Source organism: Pelodiscus sinensis, chromosome 6 (assembly GCF_052426305.1).
Source record: "Pelodiscus sinensis isolate ZL-2025 chromosome 6, ASM5242630v1, whole genome shotgun sequence".
In the NCBI taxonomy this organism is placed as follows: Eukaryota; Metazoa; Chordata; order Testudines; family Trionychidae; genus Pelodiscus; species Pelodiscus sinensis.
This window is the reverse complement of record NC_143057.1, coordinates 97,875,019-97,890,385: the sequence shown is the minus strand read 5'-3', so window position 1 is coordinate 97,890,385 and position 15,367 is coordinate 97,875,019. Positions and strand designations below refer to the sequence as shown.

The 15,367-nt window shown below is 43.3% G+C and overlaps 1 protein-coding gene across 2 annotated transcripts in view; it reads right to left on the bottom strand.

Moving 5' to 3' along the window:
• SLC38A9 (solute carrier family 38 member 9) overlaps positions 1–6,111 on the bottom strand; it is a 90,068-nt gene extending 83,957 nt beyond the window's left edge. Inside the window, exon 1 of one of the 2 annotated variants that reach the window (XM_006139553.5) lies at positions 5,914–6,111. The gene's annotated coding sequence lies outside the window, so the exon portion shown is untranslated. The other variant, XM_006139554.5, reaches the window with a different exon arrangement.
• Positions 6,112–15,367: the final 9,256 nt, after the last annotated feature.

The window sequence follows — 15,367 nt, the reverse complement described above, 5'->3', positions numbered from 1 at the left end:
AATACTATGCTGCTCCCGTTCAGGCAGAAGTCCTTTTGTGCAAAAGCTTTTGCACAAAAGGGAGGGCCAGTGTAGACAGTTCAGATTTGTTTTGCGCAAAAAAGCCCCGATCACGAAAATGGCGATCGGGGCTTTTTTGCGCAAAAGCATGTCTAGATTGGCACAGACGCTTTTCTGAAAAAAGTGCTTTTGCGGAAAAGCGTCTGTGCCAATCTAGACGCTCTTTTCCGCAAATGCTTTTAACGGAAAACTTTTCCATTAAAAGCATTTGTGGAAAATCATGCCAGTCTAGACGTAGCCAGGGATTCCAAGGGAAAAAGCTTCAGGGAATCACTGACCTAATGAAAAAGCCTTTGATAAGATATAGGACAGCTGTGAAATGCCAGAGAAATCCTTCTATTTAGGGCTTTTCACGCAAGAATTTCAAAGCATATTACAAATCAATTTTGTTAGCTATATCTACACTAGTGACTTTACAGCTATAAGATCTTCTGTGTAGTTATTAGGGATGTTAAAAAGCAGAGGAGGGGGGTTATAAACATGAAACTGCTGAAAATTTCAATAGTTACACATTTACATCAAGTCCAGTTCCCTGCTCTCATAGTTGTTCATTGCTGACAGAGCAAGCTCTCCCAACAGCATAATTAAATTCCCTCCCACAAGTGGTAGTAACTATGTCCACAGGAGAGCATCTGCTGACATAATGCTGTCCACACTGGTGCTTCTCTTAGTGCAACTTATGACAGTCAGGGGTGTAGTTTTTTCCCCTCCCACACAGCTGAGCAACATAAGTTGTACTGACAAAAATGCTAGTGTAGATATAGCCTAAGTTTAGCTGTCAAGAAGCTAGCAATTTATAGAAAGCATGCTACATTGTGAATGTCTCACTTCAGGAAGAGTACTTGGTGAGATAACTGGCTGACAATTGTGAGTGATATGTGAACTTGTGGTAAGAGATGGATGCTGTTGATCAAAAACCTGTGGGTTGTCTGAGAATTCAAAAGGGTTTTATTGTAAACTGTGCACATGATGCTTATGTGAATTATATGCTACAGAAATACCTGGGAAAGTTTATAATCTAAAGTGTCCTAGGACTGCCTTTCAAAATGGACGGGTAATATTTGTTAAATATTTGAAGTTAATTTCCTAAACCTCACAATGCCATGGGTGAGTTCCAAAAAGCTTTAATCAGTTCAACTGTGCTACAAAGCTATTACTCCATGTCTACAGCTGGAAAAAGTTTGGGCTTCAGTAGTATGTGTAAGATCACTGCTATAGGGAACAGATCTCTGTACTGGTTGATGCTTAGCACTCTTTTGTGTGTTATTGCAGGCTATGTCTACACTATGGGGGTTTTCTGAGATACAGGAGGTATCCTGGAAACACTCCCCTGCATCCAGGGAACACGTCTGTTCTTCTGCTTTTTTTGTGGAAAAGCAGACACTCTTTTGGAAGCCCTGTCTTCCTCCTTCCACGAGAAAGAAGGGCTCTTCCGAAAGAGGAAGAAGGGCTCTTCTGAAAGAAGAGACTTTTCCGAAATCTGGCCCAGTGTAGACAGGCCAAATTTCTGAAGAGTCTTCTGAAAAAACTATTGAGGAAAGGTAGGCAAATTGCGCTTCACAATTTGCGTACCTTTTTCCGATAAATCACCGTAGTGTAGACAGCCAAAGTGTTTCTTTATTTTATGTAAAGATGCCCGGTTGAGATTCGGTGTAGTGGACAGGGGAAGAGGTAGAGTTTGAACCCCATATCCCGCACCCTGTAACTTGAGTGCGTGACTCATGACTTTTGCACCCTAGGAAGTTTCAGTCTGTAATGAAAACAAATCATACAGTAAACACAAACCTTTGAGGCCATCTTGAGGAATCCTAAATCAGAAGAAAAGGTAAAAAAGTCTTTTTCCCCTAGCTTTGGATCAACATGGCTTTCAAGTTAATATGTAATCAAGGTGAAATGGTTGGTAGTCTGCAACTACAGTTAGCTGGAGATAGTTTTCTTTAGGTCCTATCTGCACTGGTCTAAAAACAAATACTAGAAACAGTATTTATGTATGTTTTAACACTCATTAACTAAATGGAGGTGATATGTAGAAGCCATAAAAAGGCTGGAGTAATTGTCTCCTGCCCCCAACAAACCAAGCCTGAGGGAAGGACCCTAGAGTGCAGGAGCTCTGACCTAGATGGTACCAGCAGGTGGGACACTAGCTGAAAGGTGTCGCTCCAGGGTTGAAGAACCAATTCCCAAATTGACCAGCAGGAGGTGATATGGGAGTAAGTGCCCACCCTGTGACAGATACAAAACTGTTAGAACAGACATCTAACCTGGGTAATACAACCACACAACAGAACAGATAGACTTAATGGACCTACTCTTCCTGGAGACTTGTAACAACAAAATTCCATTAACACTCAGTTATTTCTTCAGGAATTCTGTGCCACTGTGCAGCATAGAAATGTTAGGTGCACATAATTTCCTACTTTCCCCCACAGAAATGGTCTGCAAAGCTATTGAACATCATTAGGGGCCACAGGATCCAGGAGAGCCCAGCTCCCAAATAGAAGACAAGACTAGGGGGAGGATCTTGGAGGACTTCCCAACAGGTGCAGTTCCCAGCACACCCTGAAGGAAGGAGTAGTGCACAGGAAATTCCATGGAGACATAAGACTCAGCTGCTCCCTCTGGATCCCTGGGAAATATGGGACATGGGTGTGTGAACTGAGGGAAGGAGCACCTGAGCTCTGGGGGTGTTAGTAACTCATTTGGGAGGGCAGCAGCTGGGGAAGGGAGGAGTGAGAGCATATTGGCAAGGGGGGGGGGTCCCAGCAGCTGAGCTCTTGGGACAAGGGAGTGTCTCTGGGCCATGGGAGGTGAGATGAGGGCTGAACATGGGAACGGATGTGCGTGAGTGTGGGCCAGGGGGGAGGTAGGTTGAGGGAGTATGAGTGTCTGGGCTTGAGGAAGGAGGCAGAAAAGTAGTGGGGTTAGGGGCAGGATTGTTTCTTTAACTTTCTATCTCTAAGGGAATTTCTGTGAGTATCTGTATTGTTACAGACTTACTTACTGACAGATATTTTGAAATAAAACTCTAAATAATTGAAACTGGAGTGATTATGCAGTGTTATTTTGACACAAATTGTAAAATTTTAAAATGTGTACAGAATTTAAAATTTTTGGTACATAATTCCCCTGGGAGTAAGAGGCGTCCATTGTTACAAAAGCTCTTGAAACTGTGCATATTGTGTTAGAAACAGTTTTCTAAGATTCCCTAATGTAAAAAGGCCCACTATGGTTTGTCCAGTCTTTATGAACAAAGCTAAACTATGTCAGAACTACATTTTAAACATATTTAAGGCATGTCTTTTTAACACACTTAAAATATGACTTGTGAGATTTGGTTTGGTGGGTTGGCTTTTAACAATTTAGCTACTGTACTTAAACTAGTTTCCTAAATTCTGTTCTTTGACCAGTTTTGAATTTGGCTGGAAACCAACCACAGATGGCCCAGTCTGCTTAAACATAACTCCTATTAAGAGATTTCATAGCATTTTTATAATGAAATAAACTTGTAGTTTTTTAATGTTAATGGCAGTAGTCAGATGAAATTGGTACAATCTACTCAAAAGAAACTGAAGTATTGACAAATTATGATGCATCATTCCTAACTAAACCATTTCCAGGCCATCTCATTGATCACAGAACATAATATATACTGGATTAGTGAAAGAAAATACTACATAAAAAGGGTGTAGACGAGGTATGTTGGATATCGGGGAATTGAATAGTTGAACAACCGCATGAATTCTTATTGGTTACTCGACTATTCTATAGTCCCCAGAGATGGGGCCAGCAGCCAGTGCGCCTACTCCCAGGGAGCACCCTTCCACCCTGAGCTGCTGCATTTGTATCGGAGGCAGCAGCAAAGGGTGCCAGGCAGGAGCCAGTCTGCGAGGGAAGCAAGTTTAAAAATCAGCTCCCCACACAGACCTGTTACCCCACACTGCTGCCCCTATCTGTGGGGGTCCAAGTTCCCTGCAGACATAGACTGCTGTGGGAGGGAGGAAAAGGGGCAGCAGCAGCCTCACCCTTGCTGCCTCTGTATCAAAGGCAGCAAGGGGGAGGGAAGCAGGAGCTGGCTTAAAAGCCAGTTCCCCCCAGCACCAGCTCCATAGTGCTGCCTCCCCCCCATCAGCATAGAGAGATATGGGAGGTTGCTGCAAAGCAGCTTCTGTCTGTGATGGGCCAGAGTTCCTTGTGGACAGAAGCTGCTCCACCTCCCAGGGAGCTGCTTTTGTCTACTGCGAGCCTGGGTCTCCCGTGGACAGGGGCTGCTACTGGAGACCAACTTCCATGCACGGTGGGCCTAGGCTCACTCCAGACAGAGGCTGCTCCATGAGAGATGGCGTAGTTTCTGTCCAAGGAGAGCTCAGGAGGCAGCAGCACTGCGGAGCCGAGCTGGTGCTGAGGGGAACCAGCTTTTAAGCCAGCTCCTGTTTCCCTCCCTCTTGCTGACTTTGATACAGAGGCAGCAAGAGCGTGGGTTGAGGGGGGAAGAGGCATGTAATCAACAAGATTACCCAGTAAGCCTAGACTTATTGGTTAAATGTATAGTTGACTACAAGTTGAAATCCCTAATGCAGACTCCAAGGAAGTGTATCTGAAACAAATCAATAAATGTGGCAGTAGTCAGCCAATGTATCTTAGCCTAAAATAGAATGATTTGAATGTGTAACTTACCTAACCTTTTTAAAAACTCAAGATTCTGCAAATATTACTGGACACTATCTGAAAAGATTTTTTACAAACTACATTCAATTAAAAAAAAATTATCTTCTCCACAGACCAACTCACAACTTGTACTACCTTCCTTAGGGTGAAGGGAAATAGCAGAATAGGCAACATCTGGATGATAAGACTGATTTAAACTCATCAATGTGTGTTCTGTTCTAGGGTCTGAATGAGACAGAGCCAGGAAATGCACTAGCCACTTCGTGGACCCTCAAGTCTTTTAATCTCTCCAACGCAGCTTTTACATTAGATGTAGAAGATATCAATCACTTAATTCTAGATATATAGCTATCATAGCTAACTTAAATTTTATTATGATGTGATAGAGCACAATCACATTCATTTTCATTACAACAGTACATACAATCTCTACAACTTTGTCACAAAAAAGCACTATGTGTAAAACAGGGCAGCCCTGTTAACAGAGATATGTATCATATGCTGTAAGTCACACAGTTCAGAGCATTGCAAGACTTTATGGCTATCACAATACATGCTGTACTGTTCATCAATGCAGATAAATAATAAGCTCTATGTCACTGTTATATATATACACACACCACAAAATAACAAAAGCTTAACTCTCCACAACTTTGTGGCTATAGCCTAGTTCAGTCCAGTTTAAAGTAGTTTCATGCTGACCACTGCTTCATTTAAAGATACTTCGTTTCCAAGCTTTGTGCTCCAGCTGTCATTTCCATGTGATACAAGATCTGTTACCTACAATTCTAAAATAGTCACTGCGACTATTAAACGTGGCTGTCACTTTAATCGCAGCCGCCAATGAAAAGCAATAAAGATCTACGGTGAAATGCTAGCCCCTCTGAACTCAATGGCAAAACTCCCCTGCATAGCAGTGGGGCTCGGATTTTACCTTTCCTCTGCATATGGAAACAGCTACCTGCCACGCTACGCTCCTCTCCTCATAACTCTTTCCCCTGGCCTCCGAGGGAGGATTTTGCCAGCACACTGCAGCCAGCGCCCAAAACAGGGTCTAAGGGCTGGGGGCAGCGATTACAGGCTGTTTGTGTCTGGGTAGCTCTGCTGGCCCGAGGCAGGAGCCCCCCACACAAGGCTCCCCGCGAACGGCAGCGCCGGGCCCAGCACGCATCAATGCGAGAGCTCTACCTTCAGCAGCCGGGACCTGCGCTCCACCACAGCTCCCTCGCGCCCGCCCGGCCGGCCGAAGTCCAGAGCCCGGCGTTTCCGAAGCACAAACAGGAAGGGTGGGGCGGGTGCCGGGGAGCGCGGCTGGAGCCCAAAGTGCGCGCGGGCTCGGAAGTTTTCACTGGAAGAGTCTCTCAGGCGAGCGAAGGTAACGCTTGCTTCCGGCGGACTACAACTCCCAGAGAGCCTTGCGTTAGGCTCTTCCCGGGCCCTCTTCTAGGGGAGGGCAAATAGCAGGATTGAGCGACTACCTACATCTCCTAGAAAAAAACCACACTAAAAACAATGAAGTGGGCTGTGCCCACGAAAGCTCATGATACCATCTACATGTTGTGTTAGTCTCTAAGGTGCTATCAGACTGTTCCTTGCTTCTGTATGGTTTTTTCAGTTGCAGACGGACACTAATGCAAACCCCTCTGAAACTACATCTCCCAGAGTGCCTTGGGCGGAGAGCCCCGTCCCCTCCGCGCACTGAGCGCCCAGGCGGGCGTCCACTTGTCGCTGGGCTGCCTCACTCAGTGCTCTGGAAGGGAGCTAGGGGGCTAGTGGGGCTGGAAGGTGCCGGCAGCAGAGGTCCGCGCCCCGCCCCGCACACAGACTGGCAGCGATGGGGGACAGGAAGCAAGGCAGCTGCAGTTGTTCTGTGCCTCTCCGTCCACTCTGCATTGGCTCAGTTGAGAGAAGAGGTGGGACCTTGAGCGGAGAGGGGTTGTCCTAGCCCTTCCCCAGGTGGGTGGGTTATGTGGCCTGGGCGCCCTGAGTTCACCCTCTGTAGGGAAGAGACAGAAACTGAAAACCAGGAGATCAAGACTGACATGGTGGCATAAAAGATATTGTACTGTGCACTGCGTAGTCTGTGTTGTAACTGAAATCAGTATATTTGAACATGTAGAAAAATATCCAAAAATAATTAATACATTTCAATTGATTCTGTTTCTAAAAGTGTAACTAAAATTGCAATTATGATTAATTGAGTTAATTGCATGGGTCAAATGGTCTTAATTGACACAGTGCTAGATTACATTCAGTTTTAAGCTTTTAGAATATTTATCGATTTTTGCAGCTCAGTGTTTAAAAGTTTTACATTTAAATTTTTATAGTTGTTGGAAAATATGGATAGGTTGGGCAATAAGTATATAAGAACAGAAGATGCTAAGATTTAAAAAATTAAAGTTGTATAACTATTAAAACACAAACTCAAGATCACATTGGATGGTTACAAAAGAATTTCAAAACCCAATTACAAAGGGAGACAGCTGAATGAGTTCATTTGCAAAGTCAGTACAATATAGGACGGAATAAGGATTTAATTGGTTAACACACTATAAAGGCAGTTTCCCCTGTTAATAGTCACATCTCTACACCAAATGCCATGAATGAGCAACTTCCACTCTAACTTGATTAGCCTAATGAACACAATATATACACCCCTACCTGTGTGACTTCCACTTCAGTTCATCTGATAAAATAGGTTTTACCCATGAAAGCTTGTGCCCTAATAAATCTGTTCATCTCTAAGGTGCCACATGTCTTCTTGCTGATTTTGCAGATACACAATTAACACAGCTATGCCACTGAGACTTTTTTAACATAGACAGGATTTAACCATCTTATTGTAACAAGTTTGGTGTCTTTAATATTTCAACATTACACTACATCAGTGGTTCCTAATCTTTTAGATACAGGGACAGCAAACCCAGTCACAAACTTTTGGCGGACCAACAACATTTTATTTGCATATTCATTATACAAATGATGAACATGCGACTGTGCAAATAAAATGTTACCGGTCTGCCAAAAGCCCAGTCCCCAGAGCCCCCAGTGCCAACCCTATCCCTTAGAGCAGGGTTTCCCAAACTTTATATAGTTGGAACCCGTTTTTTTCAGTACCTTTTTTTGCGGCCCAAAAATATAAACGCATATTAAAAAAAAAGAAAGAAAAATGAATAAATTTTCACAGTTTATTATTTATTCACAATAATAATAGTACATAATATAAATCTTGATATAAAATACTTAAGTGACTAACTTATTGTTATTACCTTAATTACAATTTAACCAGTAGAATTTTAACAATTGTAAAATAGTGATAGAAATGTAGCCGTGTTAGTCTGGTGTAGCTGAAGCAAAATACAGGACTATGTAGCACTTTAAAGACTAACAAGATGGTTTATTAGATGATGAGCTTTCAGGGGGCCAGACCCACTTCCTCAGATCAAATAGTGGAAGAATTATCACCTCTAATATCATTAGCTCACAGACATTTACCTCTCTCCCCCCCTCCCCCGCATCCCCCTTCTGTTCTAAAATTTGATTTGTCCTTTTCACATGTGTTCTTTTTTTTAATTGTATCCTTTGGTATATATAGTTGTGACTATTTTCTTCCACTATTTGATCTGAGGAAGTGGGTCTGGCCCACGAAAGCTCATCATCTAATAAACCATCTTGTTAGTCTTTAAAGTGCTACATAGTCCTGTGTTTTGCTTCAACAATTGTAAAGTTTGTTTATTTATAATTTAATGAATTGAATATAAGTCATTTATTATGTGTACACTTTATAGCTTTTAAATAACTCAAAAGAGAACTAATTGAAAGGGTGATGTTGTTTTGCATCACATAGCAACTTTTTGTCAGGAGCAAAAGAAGAAAGTTTTATCCTCAAATCTGGTTCAACATTCAATCTACTTCTGTATTTATTTTTGAAGAAAACCAAAGACGAGAAACTAGTTTCACACTTACATGTTGTGATGAAAGGCATTAAGAATTTGATTGCTTTCTCAGATAAATGTGAATATTCATTTCTACAACTCAAACCAAAAATCAATCAAGGAGGCTGCGTCTAGATTGGCATGATTTTCCGGAAATGCTTTTAACGGAAAAGATTTCCGTTAAAAGCATTTTCGGAACAGAGCATCTAGATTGGCATGGACGCTTTTCCGCAAAAGCACTTTTTGCGGAAAAGCGTCTGTGCCAATCTAGACGTGCTTTTCCTCAAAAAATCCCCGATTGCCATTTTCACGATTGGGGCTTTTTTGCGGAAAACAAATCTGAGCTGTTTACACTGGCCCTTTTGCGCAAAAGCTTTGCGCAAAAGGGACTTTTGCCCGAATGGGAGCAAAATAGTATTTCCGCAAGAAGCACTGATTTCTTACAGTAGGAAGTCAGTGTTTTTGCGGAAATTCAAGCAGCCAGTGTAGACAGCTGGCAAGTTTTTCTGGAAAAGTGGCTAATTTTCTGGAAAAACTGGCCAGTCTAGACACAGCTGGAGAGTTTAACAAAGATCTCTTTTAAGGCAGAGACACAGGAAAGTTCAATTAATGGATCCACTTCTGATGCATTCAATTGTAATATTTCTTCATTTTTGGTGTCAACAGTAAACAGGTTCTTAATCCACATTTTACTGGTGTCAATTGGAGGAAAATATTCATTTAAGCTTGATGGTAGCCCCAAGAGATGTTCTTTGATTGTTACAGAAATCACATCTGAGATATTAGTTTCAGGATATTATTCTTGTAATTCAGTTAAAGTACAAAAAGATTTAAAGTTTCTCTTGCTAACTCCCTATGTCCATAAACAAAAAATTTTTAATTGTTGCCTCAATTTTTTTGTGAACTTTGAAAATATTAATTTTAGTGCCTTGTAAATTCAGACTTAACTTATTTGAAAGACAAAATCTGTCACATAAATAAGCCACCATTGTTAATCAATCAAATTCATGAAACCTGTGTTTAAATTTAAATATAGCATCTTTTGCTGATGGAGAGTGTTGCTCCAAGAACAATAAAACTTCATCCTTCATTTCAAAGAGTCATTTCAAAATGTTTCCTTTCGATAGCCATCGAACCTCACAGTGTAATATGAGATGCTCATGTTAACTTCCTAATTGTTTGCACAAAGCAGTAAAGATTCTGGAATTCAAAGGTCAAGATTTTATATAATTTATAAGCTTCACACATTCTTGAAGAGCTGAACTCAAAAGAGATGGCATAGTTTTCACAGATAGTGCCTCTCTGTGAATACTACAATACACTCATGCACAGTCTGGCGCTACAGCTCGAATCCACGGGACAAGCCCAGTGCAAGACCCTGCCATTGCTTGAGTCCCATCACTGCTCAGTCTAACCAGGGCCGGACGGAGGCATGGGCAAGCCAGGCAGCTGCCTAGGGCGCCAACCCACGGGGAGCGCCTCATGGCAGCTATAAGAGGTGCACAGCATCCCGTGCAGCTGCCATCAGGAGCCACGCGCCCGGCTCCCGCAGCGTCGGACAGCAGTGCCCTTGCCCCTACGGCTGCGGGGCTATGCACGGCCCGGCGCGTGTGCTAGCAGTGCTGCCCTGGGCTGGGATGGGCAGCATATGTGCTGTGCACCCCAGAAGCGGGCCCGCGCATCCTGGAGGCGGGGCGGGCCCGCGCCCCACAGGCAGGCCTGTGCATGCGCCCTGCGCCTGGGGGAAGCACCACACGCCTGGGCCCAGGGTGCCAAAAAGGGCTCAGGCCAGCACTGAGTCCAAAATATTTTTTCCAGTCAATATCGCTTTGAATAATAAAATAATCGATTAACTTAAAAATTTTGTCAGCCATTGTTCTTGTTGGAAGTGGCTTACAAAATAAGAGATCTTCTTGAATGGAGATTTCGTAATCATATCTAACAAAACACATCAAATTTGCAGCCTCTGCTATATCAGCGCTTTCATCTAATTGTAATGCAAAGAACTGACTATTCTGTATTCGACGTACAAGAGTTTCATCAGTATTTTTTGCCATATCTTCAATTTTACGTTTCACTGTATTGTTGGATAAAGACAGCGAACCCAACTGATTTCCTTTTTTTCCTCCATAAATACGAGATGTAATAATATACAATTCAGGAAGTATTAACTTTTCGTCAACAGTATGTGGATAACCTGTCTTGGCTATTAGTTTTGAAACTTCATATGAAGCCAACAAAGTTTTCATTTGAAGAGCACATAGAAAGTGCACTTTTCATGCTTTTTTTAGCAGAAGATAATTCATTTTTCTTATTTATGAAAAAATCTATGGGCTTACTTGTGTGTATTCTGGATGTTTGCATTCCAAATGGCATTTCAGTTTTGATGGTTTCATGCACTCATTGGATAGTTCTGCGTGACAGATTATACATAATGGCAAATGATTATCACTACCAAAACTTATAAAACCAAATTTCAAATACTTGTCGGAAAACTTGTGGGTCCAAAAAGTTTTTCTCCTCTTATCCTCACTTGTATTAGGCTGCACATCATTTGAACATTTGTTAGTTGTATGTCCAGTCACATTCTTCAGCCATTTATCCATATTGAAGATGAAAACAAGAGTGTATTTAACTGAAAATAAACGAAGAAAACTTAAGCAGTTAACCTAAAAAGATGTACACATTGTCGCACCACACAGAAACAAACCGAGACTGCTGTGTCACGTGACACAAAAACCGATGACACAGACTAAGCCGCATGAAAACGTGTGCGCATCACACGGGAAAATACTAAATGTACCAAATTAATAGGATTGTGCGTGATAATTTGTATATTTTCTAAGGACCGATATTTTGTTTCCAAAGACCAGTATTGGGTCTATATTCAGGATCACACTTTGGGAAACGCTGCACTACATCATTAAGTAGGTTGCAGGTTTTTTTGTTTGGTTGGTTTTTTTTGGTAAGGTAACAACAAGGGAAAAGTGTTGAATAGGATTTCCAGGCTGATCCAATTCATTTCAAACCTCAGCTGAACGTAGCACCACAAGAAAACTGTTTCTTTTTCAGTGACTATTACTACTTTAACTTTTGGTGGTACAAAAGAAAAAGAGAAGTTGATTGAGCAATCAGTTCTTGCAAACTCAGTGTTGTGGTTTAGAAAAGATGTGGGGGAGAGGGCGCAGGAGTTATTCTAAAGTTTGTGAAAGGATCAAAGTTGCAGATGCCAAAAATGATTCACATGCAAAAAACAAAAATGGAGAACAAAGTTTTCTCTTGATCACATATAAATTATAAGAACATAAGAATGGCCATACTGGGTCAGACCAAAGAAAGGGGCTTTTTACTTCTGGAACAAAAGTAAAGATATGCTGAAATTTCCACCTTGCCCTACCAGTGTTCCTTCTAAGATTTTCCATCCACAAGCGGAGAGAGTTTTGTCTTGTGCATCAACAATGAGGTCATGTGCGCTTGTTCAGATGTGTGGCACTCACCAGTGGCGCTGCTCTCCAAGAGACTCTGACAGTGGCCAATGCCAGATTCCCCAGAGGAAGTAAGCACAAAAGTTAATCATCATGTGATCCCTCTCCTGTCATCCATTTCCAAACAAACAAAGGCTAGAGACACCATTTCTACTGATCCTGGATAATAGGTATTGATGGACCTAATCTCCATGAATTTATCTAGATCTTTTTTGTACCTTATTAAAGTCCTAGTCTTCACAACATCCTCTGGCAAGGAGTTATATCTCAATTATTATGAAATCAGGTAATTTGAAATTGCAATTCAGCATTTATAAAACTTTCAGTGTCTTTTCCATTTACAATTTGTTTTTTCCTAGATTATGCCAATTTTCAGTATTTTAGTAATATGTTATTTAGGGAAAAGCAATTTTTGGGAGGTAAAGGGGACCATGCTTCTTAGTTCACAACTGTTCAAGTCACCATCCTGGCATGAAGAAGAAGTTTTCACCAGGTGCAGTAATGATAGTTCTTCGAGATGTGTGTCCCTGTGGGTGCTCTACTGAGGTCTCAGTGCATCCTCGCACCACTGATCGGAGATTTTTAGTTAGCAGTGCCTCTTGCACCACGCCTGCGCACCTAGTGTCTCTCTCCTTCCCCCCGCTGTTTGTGGCGTGCGCATGTGGTGCAAGTCCCATCTGTTCCTTTTCTACCTGAAGTCCATGGAGACTCCAAGCAGAGGGGAGGACGAGAGGGTAGTGGAGCCCCACAGGGACACACATCTTGAAGAAGCATCGTTACTACACCTGGTGAGTAACTTCTTCTTCTTCAGTGAGTGGTGTCCCTGTGGGTGCTCCACTCAGGTGACTCCATAGCAGTATCTGCCTGATGGAGGTGGGCACTGGCGTCTTTTTAGTTGAAGAAGGAAGGACCATATCTGCTAGAGATGTGAAGGGTATTGGCCCCTTCTGTAGGACATAGTGCTGTGTGAAAGAATGTTGTGAGGACCATGTGGCTGCCCTATAAATGTCCACCAATGGTGCATTGGTCAGGAAGGCCGTTGTAGTGGCCATCGCACGTGTACAGTGAGCCCTGATGGACTGTGGTGGCTGTTTGCCCCTAAGTTCATAAACGGTACATATGTAGCCTTGAATAGGCACTGTGCCAAAACTGCTGTTCCTGTGCGTGGTCCTGACCATGCCACAAAGAGTCTGTCCGATTTCCTGGTTGCCCTAGCTCTATCAACATAGAATGAAATTGTCCTCCCTGCATCCAGAGTATGTAATATAGCCTCCTTGGGGAGGCAGGAGGTTTGGGGAAATAGGCAGGTAAGTAAATGGGTTCATTTATGTGGAAGTCAGATATAACCTTAGGGAGGAACTTGGGGTGAGGTCTGAGTATGACTTTATCCCTGGTAAAGGTAGTGAAAGGTGGGTCTGCCATGAGGGCCATGATTTCTCCTTCCCTTCTTACTGATGTTATTGCAACTATGAATGTCACTTTCATGGAAGGTATTGTGGGGGTGTAGTGGCTAGTGGCTCAAAGGATGGACTAGTAAGAGTGTCAAGGACCAAATTGAAGTCCCACAGTGGTACCAGGGGGCGTAGGTTTTGCTGCATTTTCTGTTAACCTGTGAGAAAACGCTGCACCATGGGATGTGCGAAGAGGGAGAAGCCATTTACCAGGTCATGGAAAGCTGTATTTGCCACCAGGTAGATGGTGGAAAGGCTGATGGAGAGGCCTTTGTCGCTAAGGTCCATTAGGTAGTCGACTAAGGTGCGTATAGAGATTTTAGTGGGATGCAAGTTGCGCATTGAGCACCATTGTTGAAAATATGTCCATCTGTTCTGATAGATGCTTCTTGTGGCAGGATGCCGACTATTTAGTAGGACTTGTTGGACTCTGTCCGAGCAGGTGAGTTCTTCATTTTGGTACCATGAAGAAGCCATGCCATAAGTTTCAGAGTTTTGTTGTTGAGGTGGCATGTGCTGCGTAAGGAGGTTTGGCACCATTGGGAGAGGGATGGGTTGATGTATCAACAGGTAGTGGAGGTAAGGGAACCAGGATTGTCTCGGCCAGGCAGGGGCTATTAGGATTACTGTGGCCCAATCAAACCGAATCTGGTTAATCACTCTGGGGATAAGAGGAACTGGTGAAAAATGCAGAGTAGGGGAGCTGTCCAGTGAATGGGGAGGGCGTCCCCTTGTACCTCTTGCCCAGTCCTGCCCAGGAGAAGAATCTGTGGCATTTGTGGTTATGAGGTGTTGCAAAGAGGTCTATAGTCAGAAAGCCCCATTTGCGGAAGATTGAGAGGACGATATTGGTATTGATCTTCCACTCGTGCTGATCTGAGAAATGTCTGCTCAGTTTGTCGGCTCTCACATTCTGTTGTCCCGGTATATGCATGGCTGTTGGAGTTATCTGGTTCCTAATACACCAGTTCCAAAATCTGATTGCTTCGGCACATAGAGAGTGGGATCGGGCATTCCCCTGTTGATTGACATAAAACATAGAAGGTGTGTTCTCCATGAGGACATGGATATTCTGCCCATTTCCAGTGGAAGGAAAGGGCGCAAGCCCTGCAAATGGCCCTGAGCTCCAGGATGTTGATGTGGAGGTGTCTCTCGTGTTGGGCCCATGTATCCTGTATTGATGCCACACCACAATGGGCTCCTCAGCCCATGAGTGATGCATCTGTCATTATGGTGACTGAGGGGTCTGGCCAGTGAAAGGGTATGCTGGCAAGCAGATTGACTGGAGATGTCCACCACTCTAGAGACTGCAGTACTGGTGGAGGAAGTGTGAGATGCCTCGTGAGGCTGTGTCGGGTTTGTATATAGTTGATTGCGAGCCAATATTGAAGGCATCTCATGTGTAGCCTTGCAAATAGGACTACAAACTTGTGGCAGCCTGTGATGGAGGGGGATAGAGCCTGTCTTCCACCGGAGGCCGTTCAGCACCCTGGTCAGCAGTGTGGATCGTGGAGAGGGCCTCCAAGCAGGGCACAAGGGCAGCCGGCCCTGCAGCCAATCAGGGTTCGGCAGCCTGGTATATAAGGAGCTGTTGAGTAAAGGTCAGTTAGTTCCTTCCTGGAACTCAACCTGGCCAGAACTCTGGGCTGCAGGGCCAGCTTCAGGAAGTGTGGAGCCCAATTCGAACAATTTCGATGGGGGCCCCACAGCAATTTTGGTTGAGCAAAGAAAAAAAAAACAGCACACAAAAAATCCCCCGCCAATACCCCCC